Source organism: Protobothrops mucrosquamatus, unplaced genomic scaffold (genome assembly GCF_001527695.2).
Source record: "Protobothrops mucrosquamatus isolate PMUCROS unplaced genomic scaffold, P.Mucros_1.0 scaffold624, whole genome shotgun sequence".
NCBI lineage: Eukaryota > Metazoa > Chordata > Lepidosauria > Squamata > Viperidae > Protobothrops > Protobothrops mucrosquamatus.
Window position 1 is genome coordinate 664,452 of NW_015386920.1, and position 20,153 is coordinate 684,604.

Below are 20,153 nucleotides of genomic sequence, written 5' to 3' on the forward strand. Positions count from 1 at the left end.
CAGGAAAACCAGGAACAAAGAGATGGACAGTTCAGGGATAAGGACTTCTTAATCTGGCAACCACTTCCAATGGTGAGTGTCCCCCCTTGGGCCCCCAAGCCAACTGCAAAAATTTTAATGCCCTTCTGGAAGGCCAAAGGGGTGGGTGCAGTTCTCACCTCCAGTGGTAGAGTTTTCCATTGGCTCAGGGCCACAGTAGAAAAGTTTCATGCAAATATTAAAAGGGAGTGGAGGGACCAGCAAGTGCTGTGACATCCCACAAAGGAGTGACTGTGGGCTGGACCTCTCGTTCCCTATTAACACTGATTGGGAACAACCTTGGAGAAAGAAACTGAGCCAGCACAATACTGCATCAGTCAGGTCTAAACCCTGCAGCTCTCCCCAAAGGTTACCATGGTTGATGGTAGTGAAAGCCACTGAGAGGTCAAGGAGAGCAAGGATGGATGCACTACCCCCATCCCACTCGCACCAGAGATCATCCACAAATTTAGCAGGTCATATAGTCATTGCTGTGGCAATATATAAATAATGAAGACTTTATGGAATCACAGGGATGACTAGGTGAGGCTTGAAAAGGTTATAAATAATTAACCTGATAATGGTTCTACAGTTTTAGTAGCTAGTCTATTTTCGGACATCAGAGTAAATTTTTATCGTTTTTGCTTTTGCATTTAGGCAGGCTAAGAAGATCTGGCAGGCTAATTAGATCTAGCAGACTAATAAAACGGATTCATGCTTTTTCACATATGGACCATTTACACATCAATGACTTAGTGAATCCTCTAACAACCACTGTAACAATACATTTCTAATAAAGGTGGACATTATGTCTTTGACCAATGGCTGGGTGACATTATAAGATGGTATAAATCATTAAAATAGAAATGTCTGTTTTCCAGACTCTTCTAGACCTTGCTTGTCAATCGCATATCACAATGACTTGCAGAGATTACAGCATATTCTATTAAGACACAAGAAAAAAAAAATTGCAAAGATGAATTTAAAAAAAAACAACAAATGTTAAAATCCAAGACCAGTGTTAAAATTCTATTCGAAGTAATGGAAGAGGTTCAGGACCTTCTCTACAGTAGATGCCTCAGTACCTAAAAAGATAAAGACAGTTCCCACATGTTGTTGAAAAAGACTTTATTTTAAAAAATATTGAAAGAAAAGAGTTTTTTTAAAAAAAGAATTCTAATGGTTAGAGAAGTATTCTTATATTTATCTAATTGTGAGGCAACCAAGGAAATGTCTGAATGCCCTGTCTTTACTTTAAATCATCTCTTCTTTTTGGGGAGGGCTGGGGTTTGATAAAATAATAGAACGCACAAGAAAGCAAAAAGAAGAATAAGATGGAATAAAAGAATTTTTTAAGTGTATACAAAGAAAAATAAAAAAAAACTTCTTAGTAGCATGTTTCCTTTTATTTTTTCCATATAACTCTTCTCATTAATCCACTGTGATTACTTATCTCAAACTTTATATCTGTTTTATCATGCAGTTTTTAATTTGTCCCTTCTCCATTTGACATTTCAATTACAATATACAACTACTCCTAATAGAAGATCTTGATACTGCATAAACATTTCAAATTTTGTCATGTTTCTCAATGTCCCTTCTTTTTTTTTGAGATCACTTTTTTATTTTTCTGCTTATTTTCAGATGCATTAACCATGACATATTCCTTTCTTCATTGAGTAGGTCCTGTTGTGCTTTTAATCTGTTTTCTGAATTTGTATTTGTTATGTAAGCATATGTAATTGTTTTATTATACAGTGATGTTTTAAAGTTTGTAATCCTTTTGAAGTTTTATTATTTATGTATAAATATGACCTAAAACATGATCTGTTCTCCAAATTCAAAATTCTAAAAATAGAGAAAGAGATCTCAACTAAACAATTGAGTCAAAATCATTATTTTGTTCATTAATTGAGGCAAATGATCCAAAGATATAGTATGTGTGACAAAAATATGTAAATCTCTAAGAGTTTCAGTTTATTTGACTGGGAAATTAAAGTTAGGTGTTTTAATCAATTGGGTATCAGATGTCCTGCCTTTGTTAATTCTGAGTATTCACTATCCAAGCCTGTTCTTCATAACACTAGTCTTTAGAAATCATGGATTGAACAAAGAAGATTTCTGAAGATCTACAAAAATTAATTTTGATACTCACCAGACTGGAAATGGTTACAAAACTATTTCCAAAGAGTGTGAACTCAACCAGGCAGATTGTGGAAGTAATTCCACACCATTGTTACTTTTCGCAGGAGTAATCAACCAATCAATAATATAGCAAGAGAAAGTTGTATAATACACCAGGAGGTTTCAAAGAACCCCAGGGTAATGTCACAGGAACTGAAGGCCTCTCTTGCATTGGTAAATGTCAGGGTTCATTAGACCATCATTAGGATAACACCGAATAATACTGTCGTTGTGCATGGCAGGGTTGCAGGGAGAAAGTCACTACTCTCAAAAAAGAACATTGCTGCTCATCTACACTTTGCAAAAGGCCACATGGATAAGCTGAAGGCTATTGGAAAAATGCTATGTGGACAGATAGACAAAAATAGAACTTTTTGACTTGAATGAATAATGTTACTGTTGGGTATTGAGTTCGTTGAGGCATTAACGAGACCGATGTAAGATAACAGCTCTTTTATTGCTTGAAACACAGAAATGGCTCTGAGAACCACTTGACATCTATTTATACCGTGCCGCCCGCTTAAATTGCAGACTAGCTGTCTGCTCCAAGACAGTTGGAGACTCTTTTCAAATGTTCACAATAGATCATAACAACTATTAATGAATTAACCCAATACATTACACCCTTTCCCCCTGGATTAGTCAACACATTGCAACGTATGAACATAATCACTCAAATATGCAGGCGGGTTTCGTGTCCATTTGGAGCGCCACACTGTTGTTGGAGGTCCCCGATCTACATGCCTCCTTGTTGGGCCAGGTAGACCAGGGTTCCTAGGACCGATCGTTTGGGTAGACCAGTACCTCGTTGCTTGTTTTGGCTGGGTAGACTGGTGCTGTTATGTCCATCATGGCCGGGTAGACCATGGCCGCTGTCTTCATTCGAGATGCTGCCTGATTGACTCGGGACAGGGTTTGTTGGTGATCCCAGTTCTGCAGGCATAGTCTCACAAGTTTTGGGTGGCTCAGGCATGGCCCGGTCACCAGGAAACCCACTAATCTCTCGGTCAGCGGCCAGGCTCTGGCTAGACTGACGCTGCCGCAATTGGTCTATGTGGCGTCGAACCACATGACCATCGTCCAGGGCCACTTTATAAGACAGTGACCTTGACACCTTTGAAATCACAGCAGCCACCTAAGGTGCCCCAAGCCCGTAGTTTCTTGTCCATACGTTCTCACCAAGCTGCAAACTTCTTGGAGGCTTGGGTTGCGATGCATCTGCAGCAGCCCTGTCAGGGTGGAGATGGTCCAGCTTGGTGGTCAGCCGACGTCCCCAACTCAGTTCCACTGGACTGCGACCCATAGTGGTGCAAGGAGTAGTATGTTGGCAGATTAGAAAATCCGCTAAGCAATGATGCCAGTCACCTGTCATTAATTTCTTCAGTCCTTCTTTGGTTGTTCTGACCATTTGTTCTACTTGACCATTTGAAGCAGGATGAAAGGGGGCTGAGGTAGCGTGTCGAATCATATTGGTCCTCAGAAAGGATTGGAACTCAGCTGCCGTGAATTGTGCCCCGTTATCGGACACAATCACATCTGGCAGGCCATGCGTGGCAAAGATTCTGTGCAGTTCCTGGATGGTCCTGGCAGTAGTCATGGGACAGATGCTACCTCTAGCCATTTAGAGTAGCTGTCCACAACGAGGAATACCTGTCCTTGGAAGGGTCCTGCAAAGTCTATGTGCACCCGAGACCAAGGAGTTTGTGTGGTCTCCCAGTGGTGCACTGGTGCTTGAGGCATTTCAGGTCGGGTCTCCTGACAGACCTGGCAGCTGCTTACTTGAGCCTCTATATCCTTATCCAGGCCAGGCCACCACAAGTAACTCCTAGCAAGTGCCTTCATCCTAACTATGCCTGGATGACCCTCATGGAGAGATTCTAAAACTCTGGCTCTTAATGTGGGTGGGACTATCACCCTGCTTCCCCATAGCATGCAGCTTTTATGAGCTGAACTCTTCTGCTAGTGAAGCTATGAAATTCTGGACCTGGTCTGCTATCAGGCCACCCCCTTAACACCCAGTTCAGAACAAGACTGAGTGTTCTGTCAGTGGCAGTTTCAGCAGCCACATCTCCTGCATGAAGGGGAGTCTCAGGGAGATCCTGCGAGCTGCAGGCGCTGGGTTGGGTTCTGTGTGAGGTAAAGGCAGTCGGCTGAGGGCATCAGCATGGCCCATTTCCTTGCCTGACTTATGGACTAGCCTGTAAGAATAGGTAGCCATGAATATTGACCATCGCAGCATCCTAGGAGAAAGGATCTGTGAGGTCTGCTTGTCTGCAATGAAGAGACCTAAGAAAGGCTTATGATCCATGAAAATGGTGAAGGAGCACCCATATAGGAAGTCATGGAATTTTTAAATTCCAGCTACAATGGCTAAAGCCTCCTTGTCTATCTGCACATAATTCCTTTCTGCAGGGGATAATGTTCTGGAATAGTAAACGATGGGTGCTTGGTGCCCATCTGCCATTAGATGGCTTAAGACTGCTCCTATGCCATACGGTGAAGCATCACACCCTAAACTGACAGGCAATTTCTCATTGAAGTGAGCTAGTACTGAGCTTGATGACAGCAGTGATTTGACTGCCTTAAAAGCTTTTTTGTGGGTGTTTGTCCACTCCCACAGTGCCCTTTTATCCAGAAGCCAATGAAGCAGCTCTGCCAGTGCTGCCTTGTGTGGCAGGAATGAATGGTAAAAATTAAGAAGCCCTAAAAATGCCTGCAGCTCTCCTTTTGACTTAGGTCTGGGAGCCTGTTATATAGCTTTAAGCTTAGAGTCAGAGGGGTGGATTCCAGCAGCATCTATCCAGAATCCCAGGAACTCAGTAGAGTTCACACTAATTTGGCATTTGTCTCTTTTTAACTTCAACCCCGCTTCGCGGAACTGTTGAAGAACTGTTCTGAGACGTTCTGCTAAGATCGCTGCGGATTCTCCAGCAATCAGAATGTCATCAAAGTAAGGGCACATACCTGGAATATTCTTAAGTGTACATTCCATTACACTCTGGAACAACCCTGGGGCAACACTAACCCCAATCTGCAGGCAACAAACCCTGAATACCCCTCTATGTGTGACTATTGTCTGAGCCTCTGTGGCATCATCCACAGGCAGTTGCTGATATGCCTATGCGAGGTCCAGTTTAGCAAATACACGACCTCCCTGCAGTGATGCCAATATGTGTCTATTTTAGGCTTTAGTGTGAAAGGCACTCTGCGAGGCTTGATCCTGATAGGAGTTACTGTTGGATCGAGGCTAAGGGAGATTGGTGCTCCCTTGTATTGACCTAAATTAGGGCTGAACACATCAGCAAATTTCTGGCACACAACTGCTAGGTCAGCTGTTTGTGTGTGGTTGATGCTGGTTACTCTGATGCCCAGGGCATCAAACTAGTCCAGCCCAATCAAACTGGTGTGCTGGCCTTCAACGACCACAATGTTGAGGGGACCCTCAAACTCTTTGAAGCTGACTTTTACTGTGGCTTTGTCTTTCACCACTACACGGCAATTTTGAAAGTCAGTCAGAACAAGGCTTGACAGTTTGAGTTGGACTCATTTCCTGCCTTGTCTGCAGATGTAGCTAAATGTTTTGTGGGAGATAATGGACCCCTTGTAGCCTGACTTTAAGTTTCTCTTTGAGAGGGCGTTGGGCTCCTGTCCTTAATATGTTTCTCCTTCCGGAGCAGTAACCGACCCCATTCTGTCCTGGGGCCCATTTACCTCTCCATGGGGTGTCTTCAGGCAGAACTTCTCTCTGGCGACCTTTACAGACTGTGGCGATGTGCCCTTGCTTGCCACAAGCATGACACACTGCAGTGAGGAATCTGCACTCAGACCTCTTGTGCTGTTCACTGCAACTGGCACAGCTAGGGAATAGAACTGCCTTGTCAATGGGACTTTGCCGTCTGATGGGTTGCTTCTGTAACCAGTCAATCTCATCACACTCATCTGGGTCTTCCAGTAGTTCTGTAGTTTCGTGGTGCACAGTTGTCTGGCTGAGGGGAGTCTTCTGGGGTCGTAAAGCCTTCATTGCTCCACCTGCGGCCTCGTCTGCCATGACTTCTTTTAACACATCCTGGAACATCATCATTTCTTTTGTGAAAAGCCTCTGCTGCAAATCTCGGTTCCTCAGGCCACACACGAGTCTGTCTCTGAGTCTGTCCTCTAAGTCAAGAAACTCTCAGAGTTTGAGTCTTGATGCTTGTCTTAGTGCAGCCACGAATTCAGCTGCTGACTCACCTGCCTGTTGTTCTCTTTGCTCAAATGCATGCCGCCATGCAATAATTGACAGCCTGGGTTCAAAATGTTCCTTTAGCCTCCTCTTCAGATCAGTGTATGTGACTGATTCTAAACTGGCTGCAATGTCGAAGGTTGCCTGTCCACACATGCAGAGCAGGTTTGCTGCCTTCAGTCCATCATCTCTCACCTGGTTGGCTCGCAGGTAGTTCACTCTAGAGATGTAGGAGCTCCATTGTTCAGGGTGAGAAACATCAAATTCGTTCAGCTTGCCTACTTTAGCCATAGCTGATGCTCATGAGGTCTTGGTCAATGCCTTCTGCTGCTAGGAGTTGCTAGGTTAATCCTGGGGACGGATCCCTCAGAAGACTGTGCCTCCAGTGGGACTTTACTGGCAGGCAGGGTGGGATCGTAGTCCCTACCAGGGCTCTGGTGCCTGGTCTCACACCCTAGTGACTTCTGGCTAAGTACTTCAGCTCTCTCTCTCCTTAGCAGCATCCCACCTTCGTCGCCACAGTTGTGTATTGAGTTCATTGAGGCATTAAATGAAACCGATGTAAGATAACAGCCCTTTTATTGCTTGAAACACAGAAGTCGCTCTGAGAACCACTTGACATCTATTTATACCATGCCACTAGGCGGCGACCAATCATTTTAAAGAATAATTTCCCACTTAAATTGCAGACTAGCCGTCTGCTCCAAGACAGTTGGAGACTCTTTTTAAACATTCACAACAACAGATCATAACAACTATTAATAAATTAATCCAATATATTACAGTTACGTTTGGCAAATGACAAACACTGCATTCTGTGAAACATGGTAGTGGTAGCATCAAGATTTGGACCTGCTTTGCTGCTTCTGGACCAAGACAGATTACCATTATTAATGGAACTATTCTGAAATGTAGCAGCAAATTCCACAGGAAAATGTCAAAGTATCTGTGAATTGAAGTACAAGAGAAAGTGATCTTACAGCACGACAATGACCCAAAACACACAAATCTTACAACCAAAGAACGGTTAAAGCAAAAGAAAATATGATGGAAGCACCTGAAACAGGAATTCATGTGAAGAAGTTATCAACATCCTTACTTTGAATCTATTCTTGAAGTAAAAATCATTTAGGCAAGTTCTTCTATTACTGATATTTTATTATTTAGAGAATCTATCCATTTGGTTATTCACAATAGGCAATTTACTCCATAATACGGTCTCAGATTGAAGAATGCTAATCCATCTATTTATTTTGAATTTGTAAAACTTAGAATCTTGCTCTTGATAAAAGAGTACTCCATATAAATCTGTCATTTCTTTTTTGCCACTTCTGCAGGCATGTATCTGAAATTGAAATTAGAATAGAAAATTCATCTTGGGTAGCATATTTACTTTTGTTATTGCAGTAAATCCTAATCAGGAAAAATTTAAACTGTTCCACCTTTGAAGGTATTTTCTCCATTTCTTTAATTTATTGTAACTATTTTGAAATATAGTTGTAGTGCATCCTGTCAAGTGGAGTATTAGATATTTCCTTTAATTTTTGGGTGTCTCATAAGTAGTCTGTTTTCTAACAAAGTATTCTTAATCAGGTATTACATGCCATATTATTATCATAGTTTTATTTTCATTAATTTTATATCCAGAAAGAAACTCAATGTCTTTAAACATTTGCATGAACTGCTCTATGGAACTTTGTGGTTGCATTATTTGTTAATACTTTTATCATCTGGGTAGCATTTCATATTTTTATTCTTCTCCCTGAATTTTGACTCTGATTATTTGTTTATCTCTTTGGATCTTGTTTGCAAAGGCCTACACCAGGGGTAGTCAACCTTGACTCTTTTATGACTCGTGGACTTCAACTCCCAGAATTCCTGAGCCAGCTTAGCTGGCTCAGGAATTCTGGGAGTTGAAGTCCACGAGTCATAAAAGAGCCAAGGTTGACTACCCCTGGTCTACACCCTTGTTGGTCTTTCATGTTTAAATATTGTGGGGGGAAAACCTCTATCATTGGGCCTTTTCAGTGGAGAAATGAACCCCCCCCTTCTCTGTTGAAAAAATTTGAAAAAAATTCTTTAAATCAATTTTTCTATTGTTTTTGTGAGAATGCTGGAAGACAATTTTCACTCGGCTCTAATTTTGACTCCTCTTATATAACAGATTCTGGTAACTTAGTTTCTGACAGCATGATACTGGAGGCAAGAGATGTGGGTAATTTCCCAATTTAGTTTCATATCCAGCAAACTGCCTGTATCTCCCTATATCCAGATCACAAATGCACTCAGTTTAGTTAGGGGAAAAAAACAGACCAAAAAAAGCTTATGTTATTTTTTGAAGTTTATTTAGTGAACTTTATTCACTAAAGTTTACAGTATGTGTCTACAGTATGTGCAATGCTTTTAGATAGCATGTGCTAACTTTCTACCAGCTAAGCGAGTGCACTACAGTATATACTGCCATTCAGTTCCACATTCAGTTTTTCTCATAATAGTATTTGGCAAGAGATTAATAATGGCTTGAAAAACTGATTGCAAAAAACCATTCCAAATTCAGCCCAGTGCAGAATGGATTTATGAGGAACTTATACAGAAAATCAATTCTGCTATCCTGTGACAGGTCAATACGAACTGACTCAAGCACCGAACCCTTTGATAAAGCTTCTACAATTTAAAATAATTACAGATCAACCAACCACATACTGTGCAATTGGTTGATTTTCTTATCAAATAGAAATTTAGGTTTAATAAAAAGGAGAAAAATATTTAGCTTTCCATTGCTAACTATACTGTATTTATTTTTATAGAGCAGTAAGTAAATTAGGCCATTTGTAGGCTATAACTCATACATCTGATGATTTCTTCAGGAAAAGCTGCCTCAGAGGCACCGTAAATGATCTTGACATGATTTAATTCCAGAGTGACTTTATTTTAATCTCGCTACTTGCTGGGTCAAGTTGTATTTTTCTACCTGTGCTCAGTACCCTTCACATCATTCAGAATGATCATTCCTTCAGAATGTACTCTGTTTTGTGTGAACTTTTAGGGCATTCTTGTTTTGTTGGACAGGTTGAGTGGTTCTCTTACAATTACCTTTGGAGCAATGCTCTTACTCCTTAGCAGAAATGGATAGCTGACAATCAAATAAGTGACAATCAAATAATAATTGTAAAAATGTGTGAGGGTAAAAAGTCAAGGTCTGGCTATCTTTCTGAAAGGATGATTGACAGTAGAAGATGACAGGCACTTGCCAGTCATTCTAAAATGATCATTGAGTGCAGAGAATCAGCAGTCTAGATTTGCCACATTCATTCAGAATTAGTGATAAAGAAGAGGAGGAGCCTTAATACAGTACGTTGTAAATTGGGTATAGACTTGTATCTCAGGGTGCTATGATCTTTGGACTGTCTTGATAGATACAAAAAGCTGATGTGAACTGAAAGAGAGTTAATGTGATTCCTATCTTAAAAAAGGGGGGGACAAAGAGATTAAGGAAACTGCATATCAATCAGCTTGGCATCAATATCTGGGAAGATCCTGGAAAAGATAATCAAGCAACAGATCTGAGAACACCTAAAAACAAGTAAATTATAACCAGAAGTCAACATGGGTTTGTCAGAAACAAATAATGCCAAACAAATATTATTGCATTCTTTGACAAAGTGACTAAGTTAGTGGACCAGCAAAATATTATGGAGATAATATACTTGGACTTCGATAAGGTTTTTGACCAAGTAGACCACAACCTACTTCTTGGTAACATAGAAAAACATGGGACAGACAGTATCACTACCAATTGGATTTGAAACTGGATGAGAAACTCAGTGTGTAGTCTTTAATGAAACTACATCTATATGGAAGAAAGTATGCAGTGGGGTACCCCAAGGTTCTGTCTTAGGCCAAAGTGCTCTTCAACATCTTCATAAACCATTTAGATGAGGGGATAGAAGGGGAACTCATCAAATTTGCAGGCAATATCAAGTGGTGGGAATAGCCAACACCCCAGAATATAGGCTCAAGATCCAGAAGGATCTTGGCAGACTTAAACTCTGGGCCCTACCTAAGAAAATGAAATTCAATGGTGAGAAAAGTAATGTGTTATACATAGGCAAGAAAAAAACAAATGAATAGGTAATACCTGGTTTAATATAAGTAACTGCGAGAGGGATCTAAGACTCCTAGCAAACAACCACTTAAATATGAGCCAGCAGTGTGCAGTGTGAAATGCCACAGGGAAGAACAGCAAAGTATATATTGTTTTCTTTCTGCATCTTTTTGTCTATCAGAAGTAGTTTCCGGGTGGTGGGGCACTGATTGGTTCATGTCTATACTTAATGTTCTGGGGTCAACAGGAATGAAAATGTTAATTTCAAAGCACTTCTTAAAAATGGATACAATAGATTTTTTAAGTTAATGTGTATTTGTACTTTCCCTGTTTTCTTGTGCAGTTAGGAAACATCTTGACTTATATATCATGATTCCAAAATGAAGTTGTAGTTACAGCAGCAAAGCATAGTAGAGTTCTTTGAGGTTTCTTGGCAACCTTGTTCAACAACAATGCATTCATCTTTACTAGAAGCACTTTATAATATGGAATACTTCAAAGGAAGTTGAATGAGTAACTGCTAAAATAATGGAAATATTTAAGGGTTCTGTGAGGCCACAAGATATGGAGTATCTTCAGATATCATTCTCCTAGATGGTTAATAAGCGTTATACAACTATTCAATTTTTGTAGGTCCATTTGGAAAGACGGAAAATGGGTGAATAGATTAGAAGCAAAAAGGTTTACAGAAGTAATAAAGGTAAGATGAGAGAATACTTCATTTCTTTTAGTGTGATCACAAAACCAGAGGAATTATTAGCATGAAATGCCCAGAATTCACATTTTTTTCTACCCTGAAACTTATGAAAATTTCTAGAACCTGATCATTTATTGTTTATATAATAATAATAATTTATGCCACTTTATGATTTATGTAAATATTGACTGAAATGATACAATATAACATTCTAAAAATTCTAGAAAATTTTAGTTTTTGACAAAAAACACTTTGTTTGACTGGAAATTGGCGGCAATTTTGCTTCCTCCTTTTCTAACACTTCCATATTCCTGGGAATATTGGCTTCCCCCCCACCACCTTTCCTTCCTGATTTTCCTTCATTTCCCCATCTTTGTGGATGTGACTTTATAGTGTCAAGATCTGGATAGAATTTGCATGCAAGACTAGGAGATTAACTCAGGAAAGTCTGTAGCTTTACATTTTATTGGTTAATGAACATATTATGGTACCTTCCCTCCCTCCCTTGTATAAAGAGAAACATCTCCTTTCAGATTTCAATTGATTTGATATTGACCTTCTACCCTGCTACATAGCGTAAGAAAGGAAGAAAAGGAAATAATAAAAAAATATTATTATTATTATTATTATTATTATTATATAAATGCCAGTGTTATACACACTTATCCTGGAAAGTAGACTGAAAGATTTGGCTTAATCCCCAAAGATTGTATTTTTTAAGACAAATCCTCCCCACGTTTTTGAATAAATTAGAAAATATTAATAAAGTAATCATGCACAGTTAAAGGGTTCTAAATGTGGAAAAACATTTCAAAGGATAGCAGCATTTATCTGAAAGTGTTTTGAATATCAGAAGGTGGGTGTTGTGCTTGAGGAACTATGAAAAATGTTCAGATGATTATGTAGAAGATAGTGCTGGAAAAAAATGGTTGAAATCTCTTGGTATAATGAAAGATGTAAACAGATTTGCTTAATGAATAAACTAAAAAACATGAATTGCCTAACCTTTAGGATGGCCTAATATTTTTTAAAAAGTTAATTTTCTTTTTCAATTTCTTCATATTATCAAATGAACGACCTATCATGTCTCATCAGAGGGAGGAATACATCATATTATTGATTTTACTACAATGTAGAGTTTATGTTCTTTTGATTACTGTTTTAGAATTTCCTGGATCAGCATTACAGTACGCTATCAGTTGATAGCATACAATGAAGTATATGCACTACAAATAATCAGGGAAAAAGCATGTATTATTACCACTACCATTTCAATTAAAAATAATAAAAAGATTGAAAGTCTACTTCCCCTGCAACTGCTGGCTGTCCTTAGAATATTGGAACATCAACTGTGCAGAAAGCCTTAGATAGCTGGAGAATAAGAACAATCTTATTTTACTGAATTGTACACTTTTCCCCACTCTTCTTATAAAGGTATATTGCTGATACCACCTGCTTCAAGCAGAGAATTTTTCCTAAGGTTTGGCTATCTGGATCAATTCAGTTGAATTTCCAAACAATCTTCGTAGAATTAAATTAAATATTTTAACTGAAAATCTTTTAAAATATATTTTTTAGAAGCAATTGAGCAGAAATGTTATTTTTTCAAAGGTTAAAAAAACTGGCAAGCATGAGACAATGTAATATATTTAAATGCTAGTGTTATACATATGATACTCATAAAAGGAAGCATACCTGAACCTTCAAGTTAATGAAGAAATCTTATATTGCCACACATATTTGGGCCTGCTTGACTCTGATGGAGACTGCCATTCTGTAAGCTATTTAATTTTAACAGAGGAATCAGTCAGTTAAACTGCCTTTAAATGGCATCTTGAGAATGTTTTGCAATAATATAATGTACATAACGTAGTACTAATAGTATACTTCTCTCTAGAGATGAGAAAAATGGGAGAAGATGCATAAAAAAGCACTTCTGAGAGGGCAAAGATTTTTTTAAAAAAATTCATGCTTGAGTGAAGATACAAATGAAAATCCTACCTTAGTTTACGTGCATTCTGAACAGCTAAGTATAAAAACAAGAGAAAGGAAAATCAGGGCTAATATCAGAAAGATAAAACAATGGCTGCTAAAGTGTACAATGCAAAACTACTTTGTCTTGATGGTAATGATCAGAAGACATGGAGAGGGAAAGGATTCTGTGTCAGCCTTTTCCAACCTGAAACCCTTCAATATGTTAGATTATAATTTTCATAATTCCCAGGTCACATTGTCATTACTGGCTTGGGATCTTCAGAGTTGAATGGCAACACATGAATCTGGTTGGGAAACAGTACTTTATTGGGTGACAGCGAGAGGGAAAAGGGACAAGGGATTCTCCCTCCACCATATACATGCATTGTTTTTTATTCTACATTACATAATGTATATTGTTACAGTGTGTTTCAAGTAAAAAGATTTTGCTTAATTGGGTGTGACCTTTGTCAGACATACAACCATATATGCATTTCTATACAGAGCTTCTTAACTGTCTTGCACAATTCATCTCTGATTGACACTGATGTCCTCATTAAATCTTTCATATGCTCATTCTGATAGATAGCTTCAGTACTTCCACTTCTTGGGCTTGCTTTTGTCCTACAGAGGAGGGGGGAAAAGACTGGAAAATAATTCTTTCCTGGCCTTCTTGTTATTCCAGTACCTTGATCATACTCTCTTGTGACTTTTGGTCTAGGCTTACCATCCAGAAATCTTTTCCATCAGCCAGTCTGTTCTGCAGATCTCTTTTTCTGAATGACTTGCTCTTGATGGCTACAGATTCATCTTCCAACTGTACTCACATATCATGTCCAATCTACACAGCCCAGATGCAAAACAAACACTCTCTGACAATCTCTATCAACCTTCTCAATTGCCCAATATAGCTGCCCTTTATGTATTTTCATCAAAAAAGCAGATGTGCCTGCTTTCAATTAGGGAGGAAGCTTTTAAGTGACTACGTGACAGGGTGCAAAGTGCTGGATAATAGATAAAATCCTATCCTTGAGGCTATATATAATCTTCTATCATTCTACAAATGCCAGCTTCATTATGAAAATGAAAAGTCTTGAACTTGGAACTCAGTTTGTATTAGACTGTACACAGTCATTACAATGAGACCCCTATACTTTTGTGTGTACAGAGCTAAATGCTTTAATGAATTAGTATGATTCAAAGTATAGTTTATTGATTCAAAATTAACCATCCCATTCCTAAATTCATTTATTTGCAAAATTGATATGAACAATGAATAAAAAGAATTTGACTAAGAATAATGATTGTTCCAACCTGCCAGGAAGAGGAGAGGGAGAGGAGGAGGAGGAGGAGGAGGAGGAAAGAAATCCTTTCCTTGCAATTTATTAAAAAGAAAGAAAAGGTAAGTGAATTAATTACTCAAGAAAATTATTATTAATTAGAAGTATAGGTATTTGGGGATAGGAGGCCTTACTGGAAATGACCACAAAAAAGTATTTTAAACTAGATTTCCTACTGTACTGATGGGACTGGCATTCTTATGTTTGAAGCCATTTGATTCAAGTTGACATAATAAAAATATTCCATATTTCAATATTTGATAAAAAGATTAAGGATATTGATTTATTTTTCAATAATTTTAGCTAACAAAAACATTTATTACGTCACATAAGTTAATACATCAGACTTAATAAAACCTGGTACAGCATAACTTCCCATTTCATCTGGCAAGGGTAAATTTACTTCTCCATCCCAAAGCAGATAAGTGAGTGCGTTACTTATAACTAGAAATATAGCATTTATGGATTTCTTTTAAAATATGGTAGCACTTTTGCAATAAGAGCTAAATTCAATATTATATAAATTAAGAGGACACAGTCACATTCTCATGAATCAATCAGCAAATGATGGAATGTAGAAGAAACACAAGTGTGGCTAGATATATACATACCAATATGCTGTTACTTTGTCAGATAAGCAACTTTATAGAATACAAAAAAAAAGCAAGAAATGGGACTAAGAAAACCAAAGAAATTAAAGGCATGACTTAAAAGATGAAAACAAAGCAAAATTGCCATTATTTTATGCCAACACCATCTCTCTCCATACCAACAACATAGTAAAGTGAAAAGCCTCAATTGAAATAAATTAGACGCTGTAACTTTTCTGAAACTTCCAGATGCACCAAAATTTTTACAGTATATTTGCTTTTATGTACTTTACTTTATAAATTATAAATAAATAAAATACCAGTAAAAATTTCCCAGGTAAAACTATAGCTGTATCTAAACTTTCCTGAATCTCTCATAAAAAAATGTTCTTGAATAATTAGGATAGAGTTTCTCCTCTTAAGCTGTGCCTAAATGATGATTTTGAATTTTACAATATTAATAGATTGTTCTTTGATATAAATGCTGTTACATTTCATATCTATGTTTATTTGTGTATTCATTCTGTAGCACTTTAGAACATTAGTTGATAGATCTATTGTGTCAAAAGCAAAATAAATGCAGTTAATACATCTACAATTGTTTTGCATCTGTGAATCACTTTGGGCTGAACTGTTCCTTGGAGTCAAGTCTTGTTATAAGACTCTATCACTATTTTCAAATCTCAATGGCCCCAGGTGGTTTGGAAGTCACTTCAGCAGGTCACAAAACAATTACTGTGAAATTCTCACCAGTTTGTTATTTGCTGCTCTTGAGGATTTCCATACTAATGGTAGTAATTATTTACCACAGTACTAGAAACTGCTGTTTCCTTTTATTAGACAGATGGGTTGTCTGACATAACCAGAATTTTATTCTCTATCAAGTCTTATGAGGCAACAATTGATTTATCAGCAGGTTAAACCATATTTTTAATAATTAGGCTGAAGAACTTGAGATTAGTGTTAAGAGTCCAGGGACCTTCATAAGACTTTTGGAAGATAATTAACCTTTTTTTACATAATAAGAGAGGCAAGAGGCAAATTTCCTCATTCTACCTCACAATATTAAGGACAAATTAGGGCGCATGAAGTCCAGGCATACCACTGTGTCTATAGATGTTACTTTTGAGGTCTGCTATGCCCCTGACTATATTTTTTATTTAAAAAAAAAATAAGAACCAAGTTAAAAGGGAAGCTGGCATAACACAAACCAAAGCTTCGCCATCATCATTTTTATTTATAGCATTCTTTTGTTAGCACAGTCCTCAGAAATCCTGAGAAAATAAAAACAAAGAGTAGAAAGTATTCAGTGCTTCTTTTTAGATATGTGCCCCCAGTGGTGGGATTCAAATATGTGAACAACCGGTTCTCTGTTTAGATGCCGCTTCTGGAAGTCCATTCTGGGCCTGGGCAACAAAAAATTAGCTACCGGTTCTGCCGAAATGGTGCGAACCGGTGAATCCCACCACTGTGTGCCCCCCTATGTAGAATAAAAGAGAGTGGAAATGGTAATAACATACTGAAGGGGCCAGAGGAGGTGGTGATTACTAATCCATGTTAGTATGAAATTTTTTAAAATTTATAAATCATGTATTAAGAAAAATGATTAATCTAAGGATTTGTATGATTGGTATTTTCAGTTATGCATTATATGTGTAACTGAAGGTAACAAAATGAAACCTTAATTTATTCTTATTAACAAAGCAAACCTAATTAAGTTATATTCTACCACAGAGTTTCTTAATCTAGCCCTTTTCTAATAGTTGGACAACAGTGGCAGATATCTCAAGTCTGCAAAATTGTTTTCTCATGAGGAAATCAAGTTGGGAAAAGTGGGGAATCATCTGAGGGAATCAAGTTGGGAAAAGTGGGGAAGAACAAGGTATGAAACTCATATATTTTCTTGTAACCCTTATTTTTTATATATATATTTCAACATTTCAAAAAATAAATGAATTTAAGAAGCATCCAGAAAACCACAATAAACTGCATTCTTCTTTGTGGGTAATAAAGCTCTGAACAGGCCTGAATCAGACAGTTATTTTTTTTTGTTTTTGAGATCCACCACTGAAGATGTTTTCATAAATCAATAATTAGAATACCTAATAAGCTACAATCATTATTATCATCTACATATACAGCATATTTTCTTTCTATGGTACATGAACAGACATTTCTCTGAGAAAAGACAGCAATATCTGAATACTCTAATTCTCCATAACCATCGTACCTTCAGAGCCTTACAACCTTTCCTGCAGTACATTCATTTTATTTCCAAATTGTCACAGTGACTTCATATAGCATATAAGCAAAATATTTGTTAATCATATTGTAAAGAAATGATAGTATAATTTTGAGTCTAAAACCAAATGTTTTGATCTGGAGTTAATGCTAAGAAAAGACTTCAATAAAAAAAAATACTCAGCAACAATTTTAATATGTGTCTTTTTTGGTAGTTTTTTGTAAATCTTAAAAAGAATAAACAGTAAAGCAAAACAGAGCTTAGTAGTCAAAAGCTATAAGAATACTATAAATAATTTTGGTCCATTCAGTATTTTAGCAAATATACCATATACAGTAGAGGTAGCTCTATATTTTATTCAAATAATTTATTCTATTAGGCCTGTGTTGATATTACTCCTAAAATCAGAAAACTTTATTGAATTTACTATTACTAGAAAAAAAGTTTTTAACAATGTAGATTAATTAATGTTAATGTTACACTTTTAAGACAATAATGTTTAATAGCTCATAAAGATGCTCAAGATCATATTTTTCAGGCCAACATGTTATGAAACATGTTCTGGACAAAAATGATGGTGATTTCTTTTCTTCTTTCTTTTGAAAAACATTATGGTTTTATCATTCTATATTATTTTTTGGCTCATGAAAATGAACAGAAAACTATCTGCCCTTTGCCTAATGGGGTCTCATGCACATTCTTGCTTCTTTCCCATTTTCTATTTTTTGTCTTTTATCCCTTTTAATATTATGTCTTGATAATTCCACTTTATTCCATTTCTGTCTCCTTGACACATTACAGCATAATCTAATGGGCTCTAATCAGTGTTTATTTGCAGTACTGAAATATCTCTCATGAGTTTCAGAGGATTAACATTAATTTATATGAGAAATGTCACCTGGGGAAATTTATAGATTGAAAACTTCATTAAGAAATTTAGATTGAGGACTCTTAATAAAGTCATAAACATCTAATTGCCTAAATTATATTATTGTGGATAAGGGAACAATTGCTGGATTTACTCACACTGAATTTATGCCAATATACAATAGTTCAAATTGTAAAAATACAATTAAGGATGTAATAAAAATGTTACCTTGTTTTCATGCAAACTCACTTTTAATAGGGTCTGAACATGAGCCAAGATGTCTTTGGGTCTAAATAACCCAATACTTTTAACTTCAGGCTTACAACAGCAAATCTCTCTATCTCTTTCTCTAATAATATTATCTTTATTAAATCACACATAAGAGGTGTGTATGTATATACACAAAACATTCTATGATATAATACAAAATGTCATAAAACATTTCCTGTGCTGATCTTTGATTTTTTTTTGTTTATTTTTAAGGCAGATACATCTCTGAATGTATCCTAACTTTTCCAGCTCTGTCTCATTCATTCATTCGTTTGTTTGTTTGTTTATATGCCACATAGCTCCTTTAGAAGTGACTCTAGGCAGCTTACAATTAAATAAAAGAAACCAGATAAAACATTAATTAATAAATATTAACCTTTAAAATTGACTTAAAAATTAACAAAGAAGGTAAGGAAGGCAGCAAGAGGCACATGTGGAGGAGGTGGGGTCTTAACTACCTCCTACATAACACAATCCATTGGCACCCCAGGTCAATTGGCAGAGTCAGGTTTTCAGGCCCTTTCAGAAGGCCAAAAGGGTGGGGGAGCAGGTCTCACCTCAGGAGGGGGTCATGATGTTCCTGTGGGAAGGAGCCATGACAGAAAAGGCTCTTCTCCTGAACTTCGCCAATCAGAATTCTTTCACTGATAACATCCACAATATGCTCCCTTCGCCAATGCAGGTCAGATGGGCCAATCCCATCAGGGTGAGACAGTTCCTCAGATAATCTGGACACCAGAAGTTTAAAGGTAATAACAAACACCTTGAATTGGGCCCAGAAGCAAACTGGCAACCAGTACAGTTCTTGCAACAATTCTGTAACATGGGCCACTATAGGGGCCCCAAGAACTGTTCACAAGGTTGCATTCTGTGTCAGTTGTAGTTTTTGAATACTATTCAAGGATAGCCCTTTATAGAGTTCATTGCAATAGCTGAAACAGGGCCTGAGTGACTGAGCATAGGGACTCATGATCCAGGAAAGCGTGGAACTGACGCACAACACAAAGTTCTGCAAAGACTCCCCTAGCCATGAATACCACCTGTTCTTTGAGCGGGAGTTTGAGAATCCAGGAGAACCACCAAATTGTGCACTGGATCTAATTCTGAACATCTAATGACCTCATGTGGAACATTGAACAAGTAACATTTACTGAGTCTTCTTTTAAGCTAGTTGATGGAAAACAAAGGTATGGAGTATATTTTTCATAAGGAGTTATCAGCTAGAATGCATGCATATTTGAGACACAGAAATTTCAAGGAATAGAAAGAAAAAAGAATGGTAACTGAACAAACGCTATTGCGTAAATTATTGACAGAGAATTAGGAAGCTAAAGGTGATAGGGGAAAAAAGGAATAAAAAATGAAAGAGTAGAAATTAAGAAAGAGCTCTTAATTTTTAAAATGCTATTTCTTCTTCTCCCTTAGGTTTTAAGTTACTATAGTTCAGAGGACTTCCGGTGGCAGGCGATTTCGCTGGTCGCAGCTGTTTGCTGCCTCCCGCCTGTTTTGCGTAAAAGCCGGTTTGACAGCCAGCATCAGCTGTCAAACGGCTTGATACCTTTCCCCTGGGCATAAGGGGATAGGTGAGCTGCCCGGGGTAGGAGTTGAGTTCCCGAGTCGTCCTATATGGACGATGTAGGCGA